The sequence below is a fragment of the Brassica rapa genome, chromosome A05, assembly GCF_000309985.2.
Source record: "Brassica rapa cultivar Chiifu-401-42 chromosome A05, CAAS_Brap_v3.01, whole genome shotgun sequence".
NCBI classification, from domain to species: Eukaryota; Viridiplantae; Streptophyta; class Magnoliopsida; order Brassicales; family Brassicaceae; genus Brassica; species Brassica rapa.
This window is the reverse complement of record NC_024799.2, coordinates 11,607,428-11,633,381: the sequence shown is the minus strand read 5'-3', so window position 1 is coordinate 11,633,381 and position 25,954 is coordinate 11,607,428. Positions and strand designations below refer to the sequence as shown.

General features: G+C 36.1%; 1 protein-coding gene and 1 long non-coding RNA gene across 4 annotated transcripts in view; one reads left to right on the top strand and one right to left on the bottom strand.

Moving 5' to 3' along the window:
• The window catches only part of LOC103868600 (protein disulfide-isomerase 5-3), a 16,728-nt gene extending 15,824 nt beyond the window's left edge, over positions 1 to 904 (top strand). For both annotated transcript variants that reach the window (XM_009146684.3, XM_009146685.3), the window contains exon 16: positions 1 to 904. This exon is cut by the window's left edge and continues 11,246 nt beyond it. The gene's annotated coding sequence lies outside the window, so the exon portion shown is untranslated.
• The window catches only part of LOC103868598, a 36,934-nt gene extending 10,980 nt beyond the window's left edge, over positions 1 to 25,954 (bottom strand). For both annotated transcript variants that reach the window (XR_004458167.1, XR_632970.3), the window contains exon 1: positions 1 to 25,954. This exon is cut by the window's left edge. This is a non-coding gene — a long non-coding RNA (uncharacterized LOC103868598).

Below are 25,954 nucleotides of genomic sequence, written 5' to 3'. Positions count from 1 at the left end.
CAACTCTCGATCGATCCTTGAAAATAAGACATTCCCGCAAAACGGTTAATCAAGTAAAAGACAGTTTTTGTCGGATGTGAACCGAGGAACGTCGAGAAGAGGATCAGTCTGGATGAGGTCTCAATCGTAAGCAAGGACCGACCTCCTCCGAAACCGTGCATCCTTGTCTAAGTTCCCGTAACACAATCTTCGGGCCCTTGGACACAATACCCATGTCTCGTCTCGTTTAGGATTATCAAAGAAAGACTTTGGGAAAAGTTATAAAAAACTTGGTCGTGGAAGCGGATTCCTGCCTGGCCTATAGAATGGCTATGGTTAGCTTGAACACCAGTTGCCTTAACTATACGGGGAATTGGAATCCTTTCGGAAAAACCAACGGCTGTTTCTTAGAAAAAATCGTAAAAACGTCGAAGTCCCAAAACGGCCCAAAAGGGGCCTGAACCGCGGCCAAACGGCCCACTTACGATTTTAGAACAGGATTGAGCCCAAAGCTGATATGACGGACTACTTTTATTTCGCAGGAAAAGATAAATGTCAAGTTTCCGAAGATAATCATGAAGGGTGACGAAAAATGGAAAATCCCATCTCGCGACGAATCCGGCCCAGGAAAAGGTGCAAACCAACCTAGAGAGAGTATATAAGGAGGGCTTAAGGCGAGGAGCAAAGAGAGAGCTTTCTCAGAGCAAACTTAATACTTAGAATTATTTAGGCTTTTTTTCGTTTTTACTATCGAGCTGCGACTCGACTAGGTTAGAACTTAGGTAACTAGACTAGCGAACGTACCGACAGCTCTCGTGGCCTAGGATCTTACATGTTGTTCACACTCAAACGCGAATTCGGAAATAAGACCTCTTTGTTCTCTTTTTGCTCTTTTACGATTTATTACTTTCGACTCTTTCATATTGATTGTGTTGTGCGTGGCCCAGCAGATAACCGGGACCTTCAGGGAAGGCTAGGTTAACTTGGCTTTCTTCCGATTAACAAATCTCGACGGTGTGAATTCCGGTTCCCGCAGCGGTCAACAAGGAAACTAAGCGGTCTTATGCGGATCAACTCCTGGCTACACCGATTTGATCATAATCACTGCGGTCAACCTCCGAACACCGCCTAGGTGGCCGCGTTTTCGAACAGGGCTCAAATGAAACTATAGACAATATACGCAAAGACACTCTTTGAAGAAGAAACTGAATTATTATTGAATAAACATGTGGATTGAAAGGTGGTTTGTACATAAGTTAACAATGAGCTTATATAATGCTCAGGAATCTTAGTCTAACGTCCTGAAGAGAAATTAAAGGAAACAACTTAAAACTAAGCAATAAATCGAAAACTAGCCGTTGGAGCTCTTTATGGGATTTGACTCCAAATAAGAATCTTGATTCTTCTTGAACCTGTACGGTTTTAAAGGGTAAGAGAGCTTCCTGGGAACCTTCTTTATTGTCTGGAATGTGCTGAGGTCGTGCTTCAAATGATAGGGAAAGAGCTGTTGGACATATATGTCGGCTGACTCCATATAAGGCAAGTTGGAGTGCAAGAGAATTCTCCTAATCCTCTGTATGCTAGCACATGGTAGGACGCATAGGATACCTTCTGTATGATATAAAGTATCTCCTGGCTACCATGAATAGGTTTGGGTCGAACCAAACTGAAGGAGTAGAAGACCTTCCTCAAACAATGTCGGTTTAACCAAATTAAGCAAACCGGGACTATCTTCTGGTCTGATTGGAATCCGCCTGATCCAGTGTGTTATGGTGCATCTAGGGGCTACTGGATAAGTTGTAAATGACTCCAAAACTTTGTAGCTTTGATGGCTGGGTCGTGGATGAGTTATGGCTCCAAGTGTGAATGCATCCCAATAAGGAAAGTTGTTGTTAATGAGGATCCTCCTGATCATGTGGTTGCTGGTGCACGGAACAGACTTGTCTGACTCTTCTTAATAATTGGATGAGCCTCCTGAATTACTATATTGATCTCCTGGCAGCCAGTTTTTGGTTTGAAACTGACTGAACCGGTTAGCTTCCAATTGAGACAAGTGTAGAACTGGTTTGATCGGTTCTGGAGATTGGATCATAACTTTATAATTCTGTAGCCATTTCTGTTCATTATGGGCTTTTTGGAAAGCTAAGGGATCCACATTGAAGTCCATGAGTTGTTTTTTGTCGGAACGCTTCTTCATTGGGCTTGAAACAACTTTAAAACTTGGATACTCGTAGATGGACGGGCTAGGGAACCTCTGGTTTGTAAAATGCATATCTTCCTGGTCCGAGTATCTTTGACGATGATTCCAATTATTCCTGGCTCCTTGTTGAGTGTAGCATGCATGAAAATTTGTTTGATTGCAAAATTCCTCCTGGTTGGTGAGATACACTGTTTTGACTAAACACATATCCTGGTTGGTCCTTCTGTTGGCTGAATGGTGCATCCGGTTGGCCCCTGTTTCAGGTGTTGTTTCTGTGATTATATCATCAACCTAACATCAAGATGGTATTAAATAAATCAATTAAGCTTTAACAGATCAACGTCAGGCTCGAACTAATTCATAAAATTAAAAAAACATCTAGGTAAAGCACTGACGTTCCAAAGAAATAACCCAAAACCAGGCCATATACATATCGGCATCGATTGGTTGAAAGAATCAACACCGAGCTTGATATATTCTGAAAATCGAACGTGTCCACCAAAAAAAAAGATACCACTTGTTCATTACACGCCTATTCGAACTCAACGAAACAGAATACCAATATTCAGAATATTATAAAAAGGATCTCATCTGGACGAGTTCGTTGATCTATAGTTCAAGATTAAAATAATTAAAAACGCAAAAGCAACAATAGAAATGGTCCACAATCAATTTGTGAACAACAACGGTCCGAGCTCAGTCTTTCCCGCGATATGCTCACTCTAACCTCAAGCAACTATCTTAATAAGAGTGTCATTGTATTACTTAAGGATCGAAGCCACATGGACTGGAGCTCACACAATAGACTTATGGTCTTACACTAAGCTAAGCCATAAATATGAAACACAATAAAGCAGGAAAAAAAGTAAATAGATAGGTAAAAAGCGTTAGATTCATGGATTTATCAAATAGATTATTTGAAACTGCAATCAATAGGTGTCAAGGGTTTTATTAAGATCAATCCTAGAACTCAAAATTCATTAGTAAGCTATTCTGCCCTATCTGCGATTTCTATCAGATGCCTAAAATATTGAACACCAACTCTCTTGCGGATCCAATTATCTAGACAAGCATTATGTGCCAATGTTATATGTTCACTAAGTTCCTAGGCCAACTCTCGTTGTGACTATCAACTTATCCCAGCAGGATTCAGTTCAGGTGTTGATCCCACTATCGTGTTTCTCAACTACCCTAAGATCATGTTTCTAGTTAATTACTCGAAAAACAAGCAATAAGAAAAATCACGAGGAAGGAAGCAAGAAGATTACCCTAGAAGTTCTATAAATCACAAGTTCATCAAAACCATAGAAAATTCCTAAATCTAACAAGATGGTTACTCAGACATGCATGATAGATGCAAAACACAAATCATAAAATGAATAAACTGCAAAAATAAATCCCCAGGAGTTTCAAGAAGACTCCCGAAGGAGTTCTTCTCTTCTCTCCCAATCTTAAAACAAGACTTAAAAGAAAGTGTAGAAATCAACAATGGCATGGGATTTAAGAAACGTTATGGGTTCTTTTGTAAATAAATGCAACTATTGGACCAAAGTGCAATTCTAGGAACTTAATTAAATATGTCGGATGCTGATTCTAGATGCTGTTTGACACCCAGGTGGTGTCGCACGACACTATGCTACAACTTCGATAGCTTCTTCTCACGCGTCAGACACACTACACGTCTGTAAAACGAGCAAAACTTTTGATCCAACCATCTGATCGACCTCAAACCGGTAGAATTAGAAAGCTAACTCAAAGCTCTGTCTTGTGTCAACATATGTTCTCAATCTATCCGTGCGAGGCCTCCATCCATTTCTAAATTTCGAATGCATCTTCATAGTTCTTCATTTCAAATAGCTCCAAAATCTCCAAAGTTTCCCAAAACATACCTGAACCTGAAACGACTCTAAAACTACTCCAAACATATATAATGGACTCTAAATAATACTTATACCATGGTCTAAAATTGTAAAAACCAGGGTATATTACCCGCCAACAACATTCTCACCCTCCTCAGCTTGTTCTCCACCACCCTTTCCACAATTCTGGAACAGTCCAGGTTGCTGACAAATTCTTTAAAACAGAAGACAACTTCAGAAAGGAGCTGTTAGGGAGCTCCTTAGAGATATGAGGGAGTTCAAACTTCCTAACCTAGAAGTCATACATGGCAGTGATGTCCAGCTCATCACCAAGATTGATCTCTTTAGCCTGAAGGAGAGAGGGCTCATCATATGCCAGCAGATTATTGTTCATGATCTCGTTAATGACGTAGATGTTAGGCATAACCTCTCGAAAACATGACTCGCAATCAGCTGTGACCTTCTTCCTCTCACATTTCTCTTTTAAAGAGACAAGCACATTGAGGTAGCCATGAGCAAGATTGGCTTAGTGTCATAGGAAGCCAAGCGAAGATTCTCAACTTGCTTGGTTGCCAAAACCTTGATCTGCGTCTCCAGTGAAGAAACCTTCTCGAAGGCCGCCTTCCTCTTGTTTCCGATCACTCAAAGTTGAGCGTCGAGGGAAGCGGCCTGATTCTCGTTCTTCTCGGTAGAGGCTTGTTGGGAAATACTGGCACATTCTCATTCTTGAGCCAGCTTCAGACTGACCTTCAGTTCCCAGACAACTTTCTTGAATTCTTTAAGCTTATCGGTGCATGGGATGTCCTTCAAGCGTTGTTCGAACGTCGCAGAGAATTCATTGTTAGCCTCCAAGATCGCAGAGAATTCATTGTTAGCCTTCAAGATCTCAGAGAATTCATTTTTACACCGACCCATAAAATATGCCCCATACCTTTGCATGAGCAACTGCCATACTTACGTAGGCGTCATGCTCCATCATATTTTGGAGAGACAGAAGTGGACAGCCTGCCGGTTTAAAATTTCTCACCATATGCGCATGTACGGATCAGTCTTTCGTATGAGAGAACTGCAAGTGGAATGGTTTCGTCTCAGCGCTGTCATCTGATGAACCCAGCCTCTAGTCCAAGCTAGTGGTCTTTGCCTTTTTTGGAGGACGATCTCGCCCATCGGAACCCGTGGGATTAACCTGCTTAGCATGAGCAGCATCAGCTGGACGTCGACATCGATTCACCTACAATCACATACGACGATCGATGCTTACCGATGCACATCGATCGATTCCCACTCAGGTCAGGTTTATCTTCCTAACTTGTTACATTGAGTACTTATGATTTATTTGCACCATAACTCTGATTGTGTTACACTGGGACAGTGTAATTTAAGTATGGGGGGGGGGGGGAGGTTTACTGATATAATTTATTTTGATTCTTATAAAAGGATTTTAATAAAGTTATGCTTAGCTATCTGAAAGGGATTATGATCTTATTATTGATTTATACTTGAATGTCTAACCACTCTTTAGCACCATTCTAGATTTACTGATTACAGATATTACTAAAGATGCTAAAGTGGATCAACCTGTCAACTATACACACTTGCCTTGATTGTTTGAAGGAACCAAATCTGACCTCCAACACTAAACCTGACATAATCGCTTGTCTTGGGGCTTGGTATACATGAGATCGGATTCTTCAGTAAAGTCTGGAAGGTAACGCCTTGTGTAGATTCATTTATCACATTTCCTCTCTCTATTTCGACCCTAGAGTAGTTCGTGATATCTAAAAAAAAAATCCGAAATTTATTACTTAATTAGGACTTAGGATCTAGTTAGGAGGAGTCTGAACAAGACTTGGTGGCTAAAACCATTAAGGTTTTATTCATAAAGATTCCAATAAAAGAATTCGAACGGGACTTGGAGGTGGAAATCTTCAGGGCTCGCTTCACAAAGAATTCTTGGATATAGGTCAAACAGAAGTGAACAGGGCTTGGTGGCAACCACCATTAAGTCTTAATTCATGGAAGCGTGTCCAATCTTGGTCACTAATCCTGCAATGGAAGCAGACTTTGACTCAAGAGAGAAATTAGAGAGAGAGAAATTAGGAACTAACTTTTACCTGCAGTTCCAGATACTTGTCTGAAAATCCTTGCATCCTGTGATCGACACTCCCAAGGTAAAGCATGCACTTTTATATTTATGCTAAGAAATGAGGTTAGTAGAGGAGAATGTCAGACATGATTTGTTGAGTTGTAGACTAGTTGAATTTGGTTTCTAAGCTAGGATATTGCATAATGTGCTTTTATGATTAGGACTTTTTAGATGTGGTTTGCGAAATTGTAGAGGTGATGATTTCTATGTTTTAAATCTGTAAGTCCCTGCTGTTTTCAAACCTCTTTTAGAGAGACTGCCTGTTTGTTTTGCTTGAGGACAAGCAAAAGGGTAAGTCTGGGGGAGTTGATATACCATGGATTTGATCCATTTTCATCCATGGTATATTAATGTTTTACTATACATATATTATATATTCTATCCTATTAGGTATGTTTTCAGTTTTAGGAGTATCTTGGAGTAAAGTGATGATTATGGAGCTTTTAGGAGCTTAAAAGAGATTTCATCCGAGACGAAGAAGAAGCAATCGACCGATGTACATCTTGTACCATCGATCTATGTCGAGACGCGAGACGCGCAACTTGGTTCCAGCCGACTTTAAACCCAAGGCTTCACCAAATTACAAGATTACCCCTGATAAGTTTTTAACCTAATAGTTATATACTTGCCTAAGTGTTAGGAGGCAAAGAGAGCTTCAGCCACCATTGTATTCTTACTTTCAGCAGGAGAGAGAGAGAGAGAGAGTTTTAGGAGAGAAAATCATAGAGAGATTTGTGATTGGAACTCCATTGATTCATCTATTCTATTCTATGCAGTTTTTATTTATATTTTGTGTCATGAATTATTTAGCTATGTCTGAGTAGTTTACTTGTTAGATTCATGGTTCAAATAGGTTAGAGGGATTAGCCTCAACTATAGATTTGCTAAGTTGTGATATTCATTGATTGATTGTTCTTAATGCTTGTTTTAGCCTTGCTAACTAGAACATGAACCTAGGAATTTGCATGTGTCAAGCATCCTTGATCATCATGTCCTGAATCTAATATGTCATGCTAGGACTTCTAGAGAGAGCTAACCGCTGATCTAGGAGACTAGTGAGCATTATCAACCCGCGCCTAGGGCTTAGCTAGAAGCATCGATCGATATTGTCTTCTGACAATTGATCGATATTTGCGAAAGGTGTATCGATCGATATCCATATAGGATCATCGATCGACACTTTCTTGTGATCAAAAGACGACAATTGAGATCCAAGATCTAGTTAGTTAACCAGTGAAACATTGCCATCGCTGATCACTGTGATTAAGTAGTTGAGCTCTAATATATCATGCATGCAACTGTTAGGCATCTATAGGATTATAATCTCTAACACCTGAATAGAAACCATGCATCTAATATCTTCCAATAAAGTTACACCCCCAATCATCTTGTTAGTCGAGCAATAGACTTGCTCAATTAGGATTGCTATTTACTTTTAAACCATAAAACAACAAACACCTAGAATTAATAACCTGACTAGATTTAATAGGTTCCCTAGCTCCTTTTGGATTCGATCCCTAAGTACTGCAACTAAACCTCTTATTTGAGAGAGTAATTCACTACTTAGGGTAAATTGAATGGTATCATATACCAAACATAATTCCTCTTAAATTAGTTGTTATGGTGATATAAAAGCCTAGAAAAGTACTTTCATTTTTAATCAGTTGGTAATTTCCTACCTACCAAAGACCAAAAAAAAACTCCTATATATATGTCATTTTTCTTAATACTGAAACCTACAAAAAAAAAATTTCCAGACCGTTAAAGAAAAAAATCGCATATGATGGCAATATCGACGAACCATGAAGTTGGAAGTATATGCCCAAATATTCCGACTTAAGGGTGACGAAGAAATTTCTTAACAGTCTACATATATTCATATTCCTGGCGGGTACTACACCGATTAAGCATGAAACTGGTAAGATGTTTTGTCCTTGTCAGAAGTGCAAGAATATAAAATTTTCTTGTAGTGAAACGGTATGGAACCATTAGGAGATAAAAGAGGATTTATGCCACAATATTACATTTGGTTTCAACATGGTGAGGGTTATGGTGGGAATGAAGCTAGTAGTATTAATAGTAATTTTGAGGTGGTTGGTAATATTGAAGAACCGATTCATGTGCATACTGAAACTAGTTACCATCAGAAAGACAGGGTAGATCATAATGGGTTTCATGACATTGTTACATATGCATTTCTAGAAGCAAGTTCAACAATAGCGGATGAAATTGGTAATGTTGAATAAGCTAACTTGGATTTAAAAGGTTTAAATATGTTGGATGTTGCAAATCAACCGATTTACTTCGGTTATAGAGAAGGTCTATCTTAATTCTCTGGCATAAAAGATGATGAATATTAAAAACTAATCATGCTTGACATGAGGCTTTTGTGGATGCATGGGCTGAGTTGTTTAAAGATTATTTTCCAGAAGACAACTTGTCTATTGATTTATACTATGAGATTCATAAATTGGTTTATAGTCTTTGGTTGGATTCAGAGATGATAGATGAGCGCATTGAAAATTGTATGATATACTAGAGAAATGATGAAAAGCCACAAGAATATTTCTTTTGAAAGAAGCCACGATATAAACCACAAGGAAGAGGGCAGACAAAGGTATTGTACCTAAGGATGTGATACATACCTATCACAGATAGGTTGAAAATATCATATCAATCTAAGAGGACTGCTGAAGCGATGAGATGTCTGCCGAACATGTCTAAATGCATGCAAAAGTGTGGACAAATTTCAATATGGTACACCCTGGTTTCACTAGAAATATTCTTAATGTTTATCTTATATTATGCACAGATAGATTTATTCCTTTTGGAATGTCTGGGACAAAATATTAATTGTAGCAGTAGTTTTTACGTCGAAAATGTGCATGTAAAGGGAATTTTTATTTTTGAGTATATTAGTCCCCGGTCCTAAGCCTAAGCATCCAAAACGGTCACTTGGTGTTTTTCTAGAACCTTTGATACAAGAGTTGAAATAGTTATTGTCAATAAGGGTCTGCACGTTTGATTGTTCATCGAAAATGAATTTTATGATGCGAGCAGGTGTTATGTGGACCATAAATTACTTTTCTGCATACGGTATGCTATCAAAATGGACAACACATGGGAGGTTATCTTTTCCATGTTGTCTTGGAAGGATATATGTTTTTCAATTGAAGTATGGTAGGAAGACATGTTGGTTTAATTGCCATCAGTGGTTTCTTTCTCTTAACCATCAATACCGAAAAATCAAGAAATTTTTAGGTACAAAGTAACTGTACGAGACACTCTTCCTGTACATTTTACTAGGAAAAAAATCGAAGAGTAAATTGATTACTATGATACGCAAAAAAATAGTTTGTCATGGGAGTAATTGGCATGTTCCTCGGAATATGCTTGATGATTATAGGGAGCATCACAATTGGCACTAAAAGAGTATATTTTGAGATCTTTCATACTGGAAGAATTTTCTTTTTCGACACAATCTGGATGTAATGCATATAGAAAATAGTTTTTTCGACAACATCATGCATACAATAATGAACGTCCAAGAGAAGACAAAAGATAGCAAAAAGTTAAGATTGACTTATCTGCTATTTGTTCAGGGATTGAGTTATATATCAAAAGCAATAGAAAAAATCACACTTCTCAATTTCAATTGTTATAAGATGCAAAGGTGGCTGTTGTTCAATTTGGTGGCATCTGAAGTGAAGTTTTCGGATAGATACATTGTAAATCTCTCAAGATGTGTTCAGCGAAGTCAAAAGTTTTCAAAGATGAAGAGTCATGGTTGTCTTGTGTTTATGCAACTACTACTTCCATCTGCATTGCGGAGCTACTTCCAACAAATGTCCATGAAGCACTTTTAGGTAAATAATTGGTATTGTGATTTAATATCATTACTAGATTTTGACCCGCGCTTTTGAAGCGCGGGTTTTTTTCCGATTAAGAATATTGTTTGATATGAATTATTATTTTGGTTTTGAGGTTTTGAAGTATATTATTAAGTTATAAAGTGTTATTATATCAAAAAGGTAAAAGAATTTTAGTTTAAAATTATATAATTTATCAAATAGTTTATTTTAGATTTTATATGTGTATTCTTATGTTACAACGTCATCGTTGCATTTTGTGTGTATTTTGTAAGAGTTATATTTGTTGAGTTGATGAGACAAAAAAATTAACTTGGCAGATTTTGGGTTAATCTAATAGTATATATATTATAGAATTTTTAATAGTTTTAGCAGTGTTTTCATACCCGAACCAAACCTACAGTCTCAGAAGTAAATCAGGTGATTCATATAAATCTGGTCTGAATTTTGTTAAAACTTTATATATAAAAATCTGATAAAAGTCGGTAAAAACGTAAAAACTATCATTAACCCGCTATCCAATATTGGTTGACCCGATAAAATCCCATATAAATTGGATGATATTTTTTCAAAACTCAATTCAAACTTTTGAATCAAGCTTTGAAGCACGGGGTTAATATTTTTTCAAAAGAGAAAAATCTTGTTTAACTTAGGTATTCCAAACCTAGTGAAGAGTTTATACTAATCTCAATGTGTTTAGTATATAATATATAATTGAATAACCCGCGAAAACCTGCAAGCTTGAAACTCAAATAATATAAATATTAATTCTGGACCTAATTATATTTGTAAATTTATTTTTTTATTTAAATTGAATTACAGAAGTGGACTTGTATTTGAGCATCTTTTATACTAAACATTATTTGTTGCCCAAAAAAAAATACTAATCATTATTTTGGATTTTAGTAATTGTGCTTCATAAGTAAAAATCAAGTCAACTTATTTTTTTATAAAAAAAAGGGAGAATTTGGAGCAATATTTTCTAAATTATTTGTATTTTTTAATTTTTCATAATATGGTTTAAGTGGTTGTATCTGAATTATAGTAAAAACTCAATTAAATAAGTTGGCCCGAGGATAATTTTTAACTAACTTCATATGCATTTTTTTCAAATTTGTTCAGTACTTATATGTTAATATCGTTTTTTATGGATTAAAAATAATATAATATACTACTAAGTTTGATCGGTTCTATAGTAAAACATGATTTTGTGATAATTATTTATCATACTTCATTAACTCATTTCTTTAAAATACATGTATCACTTACCAGACTATTTAAATTCAAATGGCATGTATTATTTAATGGTGACATGCATCATACCATTCGTTTTATATAGATATAAATTTAAGAATGAAAATAAACATTATATAATATATATATATGGTCACATACATAATAGATTAGTCTATGGACCCACGAGTTTATATATTAATGCATCAAAAAAATGTTGGTTAATAAATCGTATATGAGATATCAATAACTAAATGGAAAAATTTATAATCAAGGGGTGAGATTTATAGAAGGTAATATAGTAGTTACCATAAATATAGGAGTGACACACTTATAATATCTAAAGAAAATCAGAGAAATTTATGAAAATATATTGTTATGAGAAATTTAAGTAGGACCATGAAATTATTAATTCTTAGGAAATAGTCCAAACAACCTTGTATAAGTAGATTTTTCAAAACTGCTTCTCTTTTAATAGAATAGATTTAATTATGTGTACTAAAACATTCTTTCAAAAGTGAAAGGATCAATCGTTGATGGGAGTTTGACAGAAGAAACATCTCATTTTACATCGTATTACTTTGGGCCAAAAGTACATACACGAAAAAAGAGATCTACGAATATATGATAATGGTGGTGTTGCGCTAACATATGCAGTTGATGATATTCCAAACATTTTATGCCAAATCAGCTATTTGGGTGGAAAATTGAAAGAAGTTTGGTGGTCGAGTCCCAAATACCGTCACATATCCCATAATATGTTTTGCTGAATTTTTAGGGAAACGTTCAATTTAAAGCTAAAATATTTATTTATTGAAGTACTTGAAGTTTCCATACAATTGGTTAATTTATATTGCTATCAGCATCTTATTTGTTACTGAATTTCAAGAAGCTATTGAAGGAATATTCACTGTTAGCTAAAAACAGAAAGATCTACATGTTGTTAAGTGGTTGAGGACCTAGGTAGTTTTGTATAAGCTTTACACCTTAACTACTTTAGCAAAAAAAAAATTATATAAATTTGCATAAACAAATTTATTTTTTGCATGTTGATAATGACTATCCATTTTATCCCCTTGATTTCACATATTGGTTTAGGATCTGATTACAAAGATCACCACGGAACCAATGTATTTCACACGTGATTTTAATTTTAATGCTTGTGAGTATGGGAAACATAAGGCAATAGTTAACTACGGACTATGTGTGAAAGGTAAAACAAATTTTTACTGGAACTTGCAAGAGATTACTGAAGTGGAATGTCTCGGTTAGTGCCGATGAAATGCATCCTCTTCAAATATGATGGGGTTCGACCGTGTCGTCAACGTAGGTGTCCAGTACAACAAATTTAGAGTTGTTGATGTCAATGCTGCAAGAAAGTACAACAAATTCGACTCTTTCATATTGTAATCTTAAGAAGACTAAGTTAGCTTCATCTAATACCCTCGGATCAAAGATTCCGAAATAGCTTGGTTATTTGCTATTAAAATGACACTTAGGACTGAATATTTGGTGGAGAAAACCCATATTTTCAACAAGACTCGGGTATAAATTGTTGGAATGAAGAAGCAAGAAGCGCAAGCTGAGAAGTGAGTGCAAGAGAAGCCTTGAGAATGCACATGGAAGATCATGAAATGTGCAATGTCCGGGACTGCCTTGAATCACCCAAAAAGAAGAGATGTGCAAAATCTGTGCAAGAGAGTACGAATCATGTTGGTGCAAAGATAGGGAGGGAGTCCCTGGCGCCAAGAATCTTCTTCAGAAAGTGATGTGTGCAAATTGGCGCCTAGACATCAAGTTTGAATTCAAATCAGATCAGAAGTCACATGCCAGCTTAAGGACCAAAGAGCTGTTAGGATATGTCACTTTCTCTCATGCTGGACGTGCCATTCTCTCTCTCCAGCCAGTCTGCCCTTCTGATTTGCCCAGGATAATATTATTTATTCATTCCCTGAAATATTCTTTGTTTATTGTCTTGTTTGTCTTGTTGTAAAGGCTTTAAAGCCACCCCATTGTAACCATTACGAAATTAAGCTGAATGGGGGAGTTTCCCCTTTCTTCTTCACCATTCTCAAGTCTCTTATACTCTCCCTAATCTCTGGTTACAAGAATCTCTCTCATACTCTCTCAAATCTCACTTAATCTCTCTTTTGCTCCATTGCAGTCTCTTTAATTCTCACTTACTGTCTTCACTCTGTTCTCTTTCAATCCGACCACTCTCTGTTCTCAACAACACTCACACACCATAATCTGTCTATTCTTACATGGTATCAGAGCTCCAAGCTCCTGAGAATCCATAAAGCTTCCGCAAATCTGTTACAGTTCATACTTCTCTTCAAAAATCTCTGTTTCTGTTCATCCTTGTATCCTCTGGTCTAAAGCTTTTCCAGGAGGGAAGAGACTCACCAGAACTCAAGATAAAGGAGGTCTTTAGTATCTGAAACTCAAAGCTTCCACAATTCAAGCATAGGCTCATCCTCATTGTTATTTCAAATCATTGGAGAGTTTCTGTCCAGCCAGCTGTTCAATCTCTTCAAGAGGAAGAAGACTAAACATGGCGTGTCCAGAGACTTCCCAAGGTCTATCATCCTTTCTCCTGTTCAGCCTGAAGAGATCTCTTGGAGAAAGAAGGTTTTGGAGCTGTTTGGCAAGCAATGCTCCAAACCAAGTCTGTACAAGTGATTTTCAAGTTCTTCCCAAAATGGAGTCTCTCACTGTGTGCCAGAAGGTGGCGCCTGGTAATCAGGAAGAAAGGAGGGGTCTTAAGCATGAGTGGTCTAAAGGGAAAGCACACACAAGGAAATGGCGTGGGGTAGAGATCCCAAACTCCAAATCTGTCAAGTTCAAGTGAACAGTGTGCCTTGGAGGTTCAAGGAACCAGCTCAGGTTCCTTGTTTGTAAGTTAACCTCCTACCTTTAATAAGAGCTTGAGTAGTTATGTCTGGTTGTGTTGAGTGGTGTGTTTGGTATCCTTGGGACAGGTTCAAGTTGCTAGAGTTGTTGAACCTAGTTTCTGTCCCATGATACTTAAATTGTGTGTGTTGCTCTGTTTCTTAAATTATTTCTAGGAGTTGTCTAGCATGGTATTGTTTAGTTCCTGTCCTAGATTAATTGTTTCTGTTTGTATTGTGCTAGGCGATTGGTTAGCTACTGTCATTGTCTTGTTGCATTGATAAAGGTCTAGGAGAGCCTCCTGATCTTGTATTGCATTATATATATTGTTCAAGATGATTAGATGAGTTGTTTAGTCTCTGTTTATTGTCTTTAAAATTCATAAAAAGAGCCTAATTGCCTTGTTATTGATGAGTTATCATACCTGAGCAGTTAGTGATGTTAGTATGCATGGAGTTGAACTGAATGAGTTGTTTAGATTCTGTTCATTGCATATTTATTTTTAAAACATTGGGATCAGACTTGGTGAATTATCAAGGGCTGATCCTAGTGTGTGTGGTCTGATTCTTGCTGGAGTTTGAGTGATGTTTCAGGTACACAAGAGGTGATCTCTGTCCATCATCAAACTAAGACAAAGAAGAAGGCATTGCCCACGTTTTACAGAGCCTCCCAAGATGGATATTCCTGAACCGTGGAGATTGCCCAGTCCCAAATCCTATCTATGTGTCTGCCCATTTCCTACCCTGAAGATAGAAAGGATGTTGGAGAATTGGAGAAACTGCTCAGAAGTGACTTACCTGATGCCAAGAGGATGTACAGGAGGTGCACTCAAGAGAAAAGGCCATCACTAAGCCAAGAGTGGCCGGTGGTCAGAGGCATGGATCAAGGTGTTTAGTCCTGACCATGTAAAGATACCTTGTGAGTAGAACCAGTTGGCTTAAGCGCAGGCGTAGGAGCTGTTGTGCTCCTGGTTCAAGAGACTCATAAGGAAGGTCATCACCTAAGTCATGGGGAGACTGGTGGCCTAAAGACATTAGAGCTGAAGGAAAATGGTGATCCAGTTGGCTTAAGCGCAGATGTTGGTATTGTTGTGCTCCTGGAAGATAGTGAACTGGTTGGCTTAAGCGCAGATGTTGGTATTGTTGTGCTCCCAGTTTCAAAACTCATTGAAGCTCACATTCAAGCTTGTCCCTATACTCAGCCAAGCTTGAGGAGGGGAATCAGTGAGCTACCAGAAGATCCATGAAGCTCCTAAGTGTCTCTTTTCCTCATAGAAGGCCAGCAACATCTATGTGTCAAAATAGATGATCAAGAAGAAGAGGTTGCATGGCGATTTAATAAGGAGGGGCCTAAGTGATCAGTCTGAAGAAGCTGGCACACCCCACCACTCTGACCAGCTATATTCAAGGACTCAAGGAGTATTCAATCAGGGAAATTCTTGGCTAAGCAATCACATGATGGTGGCAAATTATGGAGTTGAAAAGTGCTGAGCTTCCCTACATGCTGAAACTTCAAGAGAAAAATGCAAAGGCTGGTTGAGAGAAGGAATGGCGTGGAGGATTCAAGTGCTTAGCAATCCTCACCAACATTCAACAAACTGATGCAAGGGAAGTACCTAAAACCATTATTATTCTTATGTGTGAATAGGTTTGCCCCTTGAGAATTGATACATGCAATTTTTGGATGATTGAATCAGGTACCTATTGAGCTCATGAACAAAGAAAAGCTTTGTCTCAACCCTTAAATGGAGGCAAGAAGCCAAAAGAAAGGGGGAGACAAGCTCAGGTCATAAGAAGAAGCTCAAAGGTGATTTGACAGTGAAGCAACTGGCGCCAATCCAAGTCGTTCATTGCCTCACCTCTGATCAAAATTGGAGTTTGCAAGTGGTGGATTCACTCTTGCATTACTCAGTACCAACCGGGTCAAAGAAGCTCAGTTCCAAGTGTGTGATTGAACTTCCATAATCCGGACTGTGTCTTACCAAGTGTGGATTCAATTGGAGTCCACTCCTGGCCATTCTTATAAAAGGGAAGCACCTTAAACTCATCTCAATACATTCATGATTGTCCTTATACTTAAACTATTATTGAGTTTGATGTGATGAGTGCATTTCCTTAAGAACTGATGCACTTTTGAAATGATGCATCAGGTACCAAAATAAGCTTGAGCCTCACTGAAGATGATGATGATGATCCGGTCATGTCCTAGCATTTCTAAGATGGCCAAAGAAGTCAGTCGAGAGGGGGAGATCCTAACCGAGTCTATGGTTCCATGAAGAGGTCAAGCCAAGTTCTAAAGAACAAGTAACTTTGCTGGGGGTTCAGAGAAGATGGTCTGGTCGTTTCCTTGCCTTCCTAAGGTGGCTTGAAGCCAGTTGAGAGGGGGAGACCCTAAACCGGACACAAAATGATCCAGCCGGCTACTTGTGCTCAAGGATAGCAAGTTATGGTGATTCATACTTGCTATACCTATTAGGCCACGATCCAGAGCCTAAGGACTCCACCATGATGAATCTGAAGTTCCTTAGGCTCACTGGCCAATCCCTAAGCTTTGTGGAAACTCCACTCTTTTTCCCTTAGCAAGTTTTGTCCCAATGGGTTTTCTTGCTAAGGTTTTTAATGAGGGAGCTTCTTCAAGGTTCCAAGCTTGTCCAAGGATCTCATATGGTCAAGCTTGAGGGGGAGTGTTGGAATGAAGAAGCAAGAAGCGCAAGCTGAGAAGTGAGTGCAAGAGAAGCCTTGAGAATGCACATGGAAGATCATGAAATGTGCAATGTCCGGGACTGCCTTGAATCACCCAAAAAGAAGAGATGTGCAAAATCTGTGCAAGAGAGTACGAATCATGTTGGTGCAAAGATAGGGAGGGAGTCCCTGGCGCCAAGAATCTTCTTCAGAAAGTGATGTGTGCAAATTGGCGCCTAGACATCAAGTTTGAATTCAAATCAGATCAGAAGTCACATGCCAGCTTAAGGACCAAAGAGCTGTTAGGATATGTCACTTTCTCTCATGCTGGACGTGCCATTCTCTCTCTCCAGCCAGTCTGCCCTTCTGATTTGCCCAGGATAATATTATTTATTCATTCCCTGAAATATTCTTTGTTTATTGTCTTGTTTGTCTTGTTGTAAAGGCTTTAAAGCCACCCCATTGTAACCATTACGAAATTAAGCTGAATGGGGGAGTTTCCCCTTTCTTCTTCACCATTCTCAAGTCTCTTATACTCTCCCTAATCTCTGGTTACAAGAATCTCTCTCATACTCTCTCAAATCTCACTTAATCTCTCTTTTGCTCCATTGCAGTCTCTTTAATTCTCACTTACTGTCTTCACTCTGTTCTCTTTCAATCCGACCACTCTCTGTTCTCAACAACACTCACACACCATAATCTGTCTATTCTTACATAAATGAAGTTGAAGTACCTGAATAACCTACCAATGAAATCCTTCTTATTGGCCTGCATTACCGTAAACATGAAAATCTTCCAGACGATATGACGGATGATGCAAATGAAGACGGATTTGATGAAAGTGATGTGTGTAATGATAACAAGAATGAGGAATCCGGCTGAAGTGATCTTTGTGTTGTTTTGTGCTCAAGCATTATGTTATACATAAATATGAATCAATTTGAAATGTGTTTATTCATTTATTTTAGTTTATGTTTTGTTTGTTCATTATTAATGTTTTGGAACCTAGTAATGTTTGTTTGCATTGAATTCTATGCTTTCACAAAGTTAAATGTATATATTACGACCAATTTATGATGATATGTCGTAATTCGGTCGACCAATAACCATGTATTTACGATGATTCATCATAAATACATGGTCAAATGCAACTCTACGGATATACAGTTTAGGTATCCAGGTTATAGGGATTCAAGATTTCGGTTTAGGGTATGATAAACGATATATCTTGTTAAATCATCGTGGTCTGCAACTCTACAGTTTAGTGTTTGCTTATCTTGTGGTCTGCTCTTAAATAACCAAGCTAACTTGATTTATTCTGAACTGTTCTAGATGAACTTAACCAATCTGATATGAACAGTGGTTAGTTCAATTTGTGATTGAACCGAATTGAGCCTGCTCTTAACTTTGCTTAGTAGATACTTAGTAGCTGTCCTGAATCTTGAACAGTGGGGCTGAACCATACTGATGAACATTATGTTCCAACCATTATGTTTTGAATTCAGATGGTCGAAGAGGGTGATCAGACCAACCGTATCATGCCTTGTCTTCATTCTGTATTGGGAGTGATCAGAAAGTGGTGAACACTTAGTGAAGCTCGAATCTAGTCTTTTTTAGCCAGTCTCATGGATTAAAGGTGAGTCTAGATTGATGATTAATGAGTTTTTGGAATGTGTGTTGCTTGATTGATAAGAAATTCTCTTAATCTATAATTATGGTGATGTGTTTACTTGTGTAAACACTATGGTGATGTGTTTACTTGTGTAAACACTTAAGAATTATTATGAAATATTCGTTGAGGTTTATCTCAAACCTCAGTACTTGTTCTCAAGCACTAATTTATATACGTATATAAGTCAGTATGAAACAATAAATTTGTGAAGTCTTATTGTATACTCACTCTCCCGAAAGTCCAGTCCCGCATTACCGTGAATTGGTCTGTGATACGGAACAAGGTCACGGAAACACGATTATGGGGTCGCACCCTGGAGGCCGTGTAACTACATGCAGCGTTAGATGTTCGATCTTGGAATATCTGATGGAGATGATGGTTATATTTATTTTTCCGCTAGACTTGGTTAGCCTTGGTGGTTTTCCGGATTTAGTATATATATATATATATATATATTATATTATAAGTATGAGTGAATGGCGGGTGTTGTGGAGGTGATGTTAAGATAAGATTCACATCGATGGAATGATAGGTCATATATGTATTTATAATAATTATGGAATATATTTTCACTGCATTCAAATGGTGTCAATTCCTCGGATATTAATTGTATGTGTTGGGCTGCGGGATTAGACTCACTGAGCAAATTAGTTACTCATGACTCATTTGTGATGCAAGTAACCAGTAGATGGGAGGGCTTACTCTAGGACGGGAAGGAACAACATTAGCCAGAGGTAGTTTTATTGTCCTTGCAAATTCGTTTTGATATTTCTTATGTATAAGATTTGTTGACCGAAAACTTCGATGTTAATTTATAACAAATTTTGTAACATGCTCTTGAATCATATATAATGTATAAATAATGTTTTTTAAAGTACGGGTTTCATATGATATTAGTCATTGCCCAAACGAACTAACTATCGGGTATTGCTTTGCCGGTTTGAAAAGCCTAGAGTGGCATCCGGTAGGAGAGTTAGTGTTCTTTGGTTGTTGGTCTAAGGCAATCAGGAGTATTCTGAAAACCTCGGATCGACCATCAAAAAACATCGACCGTGTCATTTCCGGTCATCTTCAATCGGGGGTGTCACATATATGCTCTTGAATTCATCAAAATTGTAAACATGGTTTCTTGTTAAATCGTCGTAAACCAAAAATGCGGGTCATTGTTAATTTGCCGTAAATATACGACGAATTTACGATGATTCCTGGTTTTCTATATAAATTCAACTCATTTATTCCCGTTCTCGTCAGCCATTCCTCTCTACTCTCTACAGCATTCTCTATCCAGCCTCCTACGTAAACAAAAAGGTTAGTAATTATTTTTCTTAGTCTAGAATTTAGATTGCAGTAAATTTAGGTTACGTAATTATATTAGGTTGCAGAACTAGATTAAGTTACAAAATCAGTTTTGATGAAAGATTTAATTTAATTTCCTGAAATTTTTTAAATTTTTTTTCTCGTAAATGGCTCTTAGAAATAGAAGAAAGAAGCTTCCACATTATAGTAACATTTAGTACCGGAGATATAGTGGGGTCTAGTTCCTCGGCTCCTACTTCAGTTCCAGAGACTGTCCCAGACAGTCAATCACAAAGATCTCCACCACCACCGCCTCTTCCTCATGGGCCTCATTTTGCTCCTACTGCACCATCGTATGCTCCCGATACGCCTCATGGTGCTCCAAGACTTTATCTAAAATTGATGGTGCCACCTGAAGCTCAATATGCTCGGTACATCGTCAAGGATCTTCTCACCCAACCTAGATGAAAAGGTTAAGATGTATTGGACCCCGATCGACTGCCAAACACTTACCAGTACGTTTTATTTTTTAATTTAAATTTATAGTGAATATAATTTCTTAACAACTATCTTATAATTTTGCAGGTTTGGAGTCGACTTAGAATGGCAGAGAGCATATTTGAAACCATGAAGGGATATTTCGTCAAACCACGCCCAAACTGGAGTTAAATGCCTAAGCACATCCGCACTACATGGTTTTATATTTTTGAAAAAAATATTTACATATATTTTTCCTAACAGTAGCTATTTTTGTTTATTTCTTTGGCGGCAAAAAAAAAAGGAATTTGTCTATTTTCATCAACAAGAAGGTGAAGGCGGCATTTAACACCGAGGCGGAGATATAGTTAGCAAACACCATATCTGACTGGAAGGAGCTTTGGAAGTACAAAGGCGATGAGACGAAACCGATATACATCACGAAGGATGTCGTATGGGATGGTATTTTTGCTACTGGATCGACCGTCATTCGATCTGTGTGTTCATGCAGTGCTCCACTTCCCATATAACGAGAGGTCCACACAGACTTTTGTCGATGCTTCACATGATGAGACAGACTCCCCCACGCCATCTTCCACCTACAAATTATAAGTAACTTAAAATTAATATCATCTATTTAGCACATCTTACTTTAATCTAATTTATTTTTGTAAGGCTTCAAAGTAAAGAGAACTACCTTCTCTTTCCAGACTATTTGAGGCTACCCATATGACAAAGACCGGAGATTTTGTGGATTCCAAGCTGAAAGGATCCACAACAAAGTGGCTGCTCGGATCGAAAAGTGCCAGAACCAGCTGACTTAACAGTCTTTGGATGGTATACCGGTTCAGTTGTTCATGCAAGATGTAGACAAGATTTTTGAGGAGGTAATACTTAGAATTTATTTATTTGTTAATTTATTTTATGTGTTTCTTATATCTAGTTTTCAATCTTTTTTGTTCATTTTCAAGGTTTTCCGCAAAATGGACGAACATAAGGGTGGGGTCGGTGAACGATGTCCCGAGGGAAACATCGTTTTATTCCTAGAGATGGGATGATTTGTCTCAGCTCCATACGACTTTGGAAGCGACAAAAGTGCGCTTAGAATCTATGGGGAGTTTGTTAGATGTCTTCGCTGTTAGGAATCCGGAGAAGCAAGTGATCCTGGACTTTAGGCGCCACAACCTTGTGATTTCATATCTACCTCAATGCACAGCAAACTGGAGTGAAGAACCGATATCACTATCTCGGAATTCTTCCAGGGTCTCAACCGCTAATTTGTGTATTTTAAAAAAAAAATATTAATATTTTATGTTTTGTAATGTATTTTAAAATATATATTTTAATATATTCTATTTTGTAGTTTATATTTTGATTTTCAAAACTTTTATAACTTATTAAAAAAATTAATGCCACGTCAACGGACTTCGTTATGCACATAATTTTTGTAGTGTTTTTGAAGTTTAGATTAGTTTAAACTTGCTTTTGATTCAGTTTTCGTAATCTTATAACTAAGCTCTAATCGAGGATAAAACAATTCGATGTAGTTAAATTCAAAAATAAATTTGTCTCCGATTCCATTATAATTATTTACAATTTGATATTGATCTAATAGATAATTCCCATAATAAAATCCCCCACATTAGGCCAAAACGAGAGTAAAATCTCATAGATGTAATTTGCAAAGAAAAAAATAATTGGATGTGCGTTAATCTTTTTTTAAAAGGAGTGCGTTAATACATAGCCTAACTTTTCTCACTACTTACGACCCATCTAAATAAATCAAATCTAAAACGTTTATAAGCATGTCGACAAGAGAAACAAACTTAGCCCCGATATAAATAAAAATCGTGATGATTGACTGATCATAACATTATCGGAAAAGGAAAAAATAATAGTATAATGATTATTTAATGATAGTGATAATGATAACTGAGTAAGTGAGAGGATGATAGTGAGAGTGAGAGTAAGAGTAAGAGTGGAAAACTGAATGTTCTTCAGATAAGACAGGGAAAGAGGAGGCCCAAAAGTAGTTGAATGGGCTTCATTTTATTGTTAACAATATAATATAATGTCGATGAACCTGACCTTTACACGTGTCGATATAAAAATGGTGCCGACATCTACATTCTACTGCCATACCATATCACTCGTGACTGAATTTTAATGTTGGTTTCTAGATTTGGCACCAAAAAAAACTTATATTTTATTCGGTCAAGTCAATTTAAATTCAATTCAATCCAATTCAATAACTATCACTTGATTACTACAATACATCGTCGACATTGAGGATTTGATTTCATGAGTTATGAGTCTTATATGACTTTTAAGTACTGTTGTTATAAAAATCTCACTGGCCATAGGAGTCACATTTTTTCACACCCCAATTACAAACATATTCTCTTTATAGTTGTATTATTAAGAAATAATAGTTTATGTTTTCAGAAAAGGAACTATATTCATGCTTAATTAGGCGTTTTAGTGCGTAAACTATGTGCCCTTGTACCCTCCTTTGTTGCTTGAGCTGTGCAGATTTCATCACCATAGATGTGTATCCATTTTTACATACCAAATGCCATTAGCTCAAATGGAAAATACTGAAGACAAAGTGGGTGATTGGTTGAGCTGTAAGAAGTGACTTTAGATTTAATTTTTATCTACAGCTTTAAAAAGCACCAATCATGTTTTATATTAGTTTTTAAAGCTACAACTAAAAAAAATAAAAGTACAGCAAAAAAACAAAATAAATGGCTATAAAAATCTTATTTTTTTTAAGTCTCATCTTTTTAGCTATAGAAAATTTTAAAGCTACATCCATTAAAATTAGATCAAAAAATTCTATAGACTAAATTCTAAAGTAAATTCTCTATTGTTGCAACCCAACCAATCACCCCCAAAGTCTAGAGGTCACATGATTGAGTGATGCTTAGGATGATTCTAAAATTACATGCTCTAGTCTCGACCTGGAGGATTTATTAACTTACAAACTTCTAGTTAAGGAGTCTAGAGGGAATCTTGGAGTTTCATGTCAGAAGATGATGTGGTCTTTCCGGCTGTCTGGTTTGACAATAGTGATTTTAACGATTGAAAAAAAAATCTAATCTTGTTCCATGTCTCCTTTCTAATACGCAGGTTGATATAAATTTATCTTTTGAAAATGACTTCAGCCTTTTTCTGACAGAAAATATCAGTTTTTGGAACTGATCTTTGAGGCGACTACTAGTGGTTAATGTTTGTGGTTGGATCCTTTCCTTCGTGTTTTGATCTGTTGCCAAATTTAGTAGCTGATAGGCTTCAGTTATGTGAGTTATGTTGGTTCTCTTGATGGAATTCAGATTTTTTATTAGAATGTAGTTTTTAAGTTTATTTGTTTATCTCGTAGAAGATCTATTGTGTCTTCTGGATACTTAGTTTTAGTCTGCTTGGCCTTCCGTTTATGCAGTTCAACCTCGTGCAACATCGGTCTCAACTTAGACAATTAACAAAGACAATTAAAACGAACCTATTTAAATTTGAGAATTTTGTCGTTTTATAATCAAGAAAATCGTCAAAGTTGGCTATCTAAACAAAAATAACAAAGATAATAAAGAAAGAACATATTTAAATTTGCTAATTTCTTCGTTTTATACGTGTTCTCGTTTAATTTCTAGTGTAGAATTTTTTTTTCACTTTCGTTGATGTAATTTATCACTAATCAGTTTCAACAAAAAGCAAAGTATTGATAAACACACATAAATAATAATCACTAGTTTACATATCCTGGTTGAACATATTATACATACTTGTTGACAAAGAAGATTTTGTTGAAGCATTCGTCAAAAAAAAAGGATTTTGTTGAAGCAAATATTGGGTATCAGGGACGTATGAAGGTCAGAAAAGATTCTTAATGATTCAGGTATATATATAGTTAAAGTATACAGTAACTAAATCTGAAGCTCTAAAGTATCTATATCAGTTTCTTTTGGCAACTTCTTGAGATTTATCTAAAACCGTAAAATGTCACATGCTGGGTGTTTTGACACATTTGAAGTTCATAATAGTTTTCCGGAATAATTGTATTCTTTTATCCAGTTACAAAAAAATTTTTTTTGCAAACAGTTACAAACTTGGAAGAAAAGGAAAAAATAAAACATAACCAGAAATTTGGTAATTCTCGTGCTTCATTGATATATAATCCACATGAAAAGCGAAAACGTGTAGAAAATACACATTAAATTGAAAATATTGGGCTTTTAGAATATTTTATATAGTGTGATATCATGCGAAATAATGCTTTTTGGAACACTGCGAAATATTGTTTTATTAAATAAGAGTAATATAATATATAATAAACACATGTAAAATTTATTTTATGTTTAAAATAATACGTCTTATGTTTCATGATACAAGTAACTTTAGCTAAAACCACAAAAATTAAAAAATATATATATATATATATGATTTTTAAAAAATACACGATAAATGTTTAACATAAAAAATTTATTCAAAATACATGTTTGAATTTTCTATGCAATTTTGTTAGTTAATAATGGTGGACTATAAACTTAAAAAAAAACTACTTTTGAATACTTATTAGCTTAGAACTATGGAAAATAACTAAATACAGAAAATAATATATTTATTATCAATTTTTATGTTTTCTTAATATGTGTAAAACACACATAAATATACATTTTTAAGAACAGATGGAATATTATTTAATACATAGATAATATATAACTGAACTAATCATAAATGAGTATATATGGATTTTCATAGTCACACCATACCGATAAATGCCAAATTGCATTTTATATGAAAACAACTTATATTTTGAAATAAGAAAAAATAAATTTGAAACTATTTGTATTATAAAAAAAAGAGTATATGATGAACAAACTAAGTTCGATTTTACTTTTTAAGTAAGTTAAATAAGTTACAAGAATATTATCTGATATAAATTATATATTTTTATAAAATAAAAAGAAAAAATCCAATATTTGAAACCACTATCAGAAAATTAGATAGTGATTCACGGATTAAACTTAAATTGGTTTAAAGTAAAAGCAAACAAAAGAAAATTCATTTTGAACTCAGTCACAAGTTTTCTGATCCCAAAAAACTATATTCTGAAAAATCAACCCCATCAATAATTTAAAAAATAAAAATCCTCATCTTTCAGTTTCACAAAAAAAAAAAAAGTCCTCATCAAAAAGTCCAATCCAATATGTCCGGTCTAATCGGCCATGAATAACGGTTTGGATTAGCGTTTATGACCTATGTTCTAATTTAGCCTAGCAAATTGCCGCCAAATTGAGTAAACGGATCCAAGTTATCTGACTTTTCAAATTCGTTTTCATTTAATTTAATGTGCTTACTGAAAATAGGAAAAAAATTCTAAATAAGAGTCCCGAAGTTTCAAGAATCTGCTTGTCCACATGAGAGACAACCATTAAAAGCTTTTGTTTATGTGTTTTATTTAATTCAGCTGAAAACGTAATATTTTATATATTAAACCAGAAGTCACAACCTTGATTCATGTGTGATTTTTTTTAAAATGGACCTAATAGACTTATTCAAAGAAATTCATACTATATTTTAATTTAGACTAATAATAAATATAATTTTTAAAATATTTTAATCATAGTATCTTTTGATATCTTTTCATTTT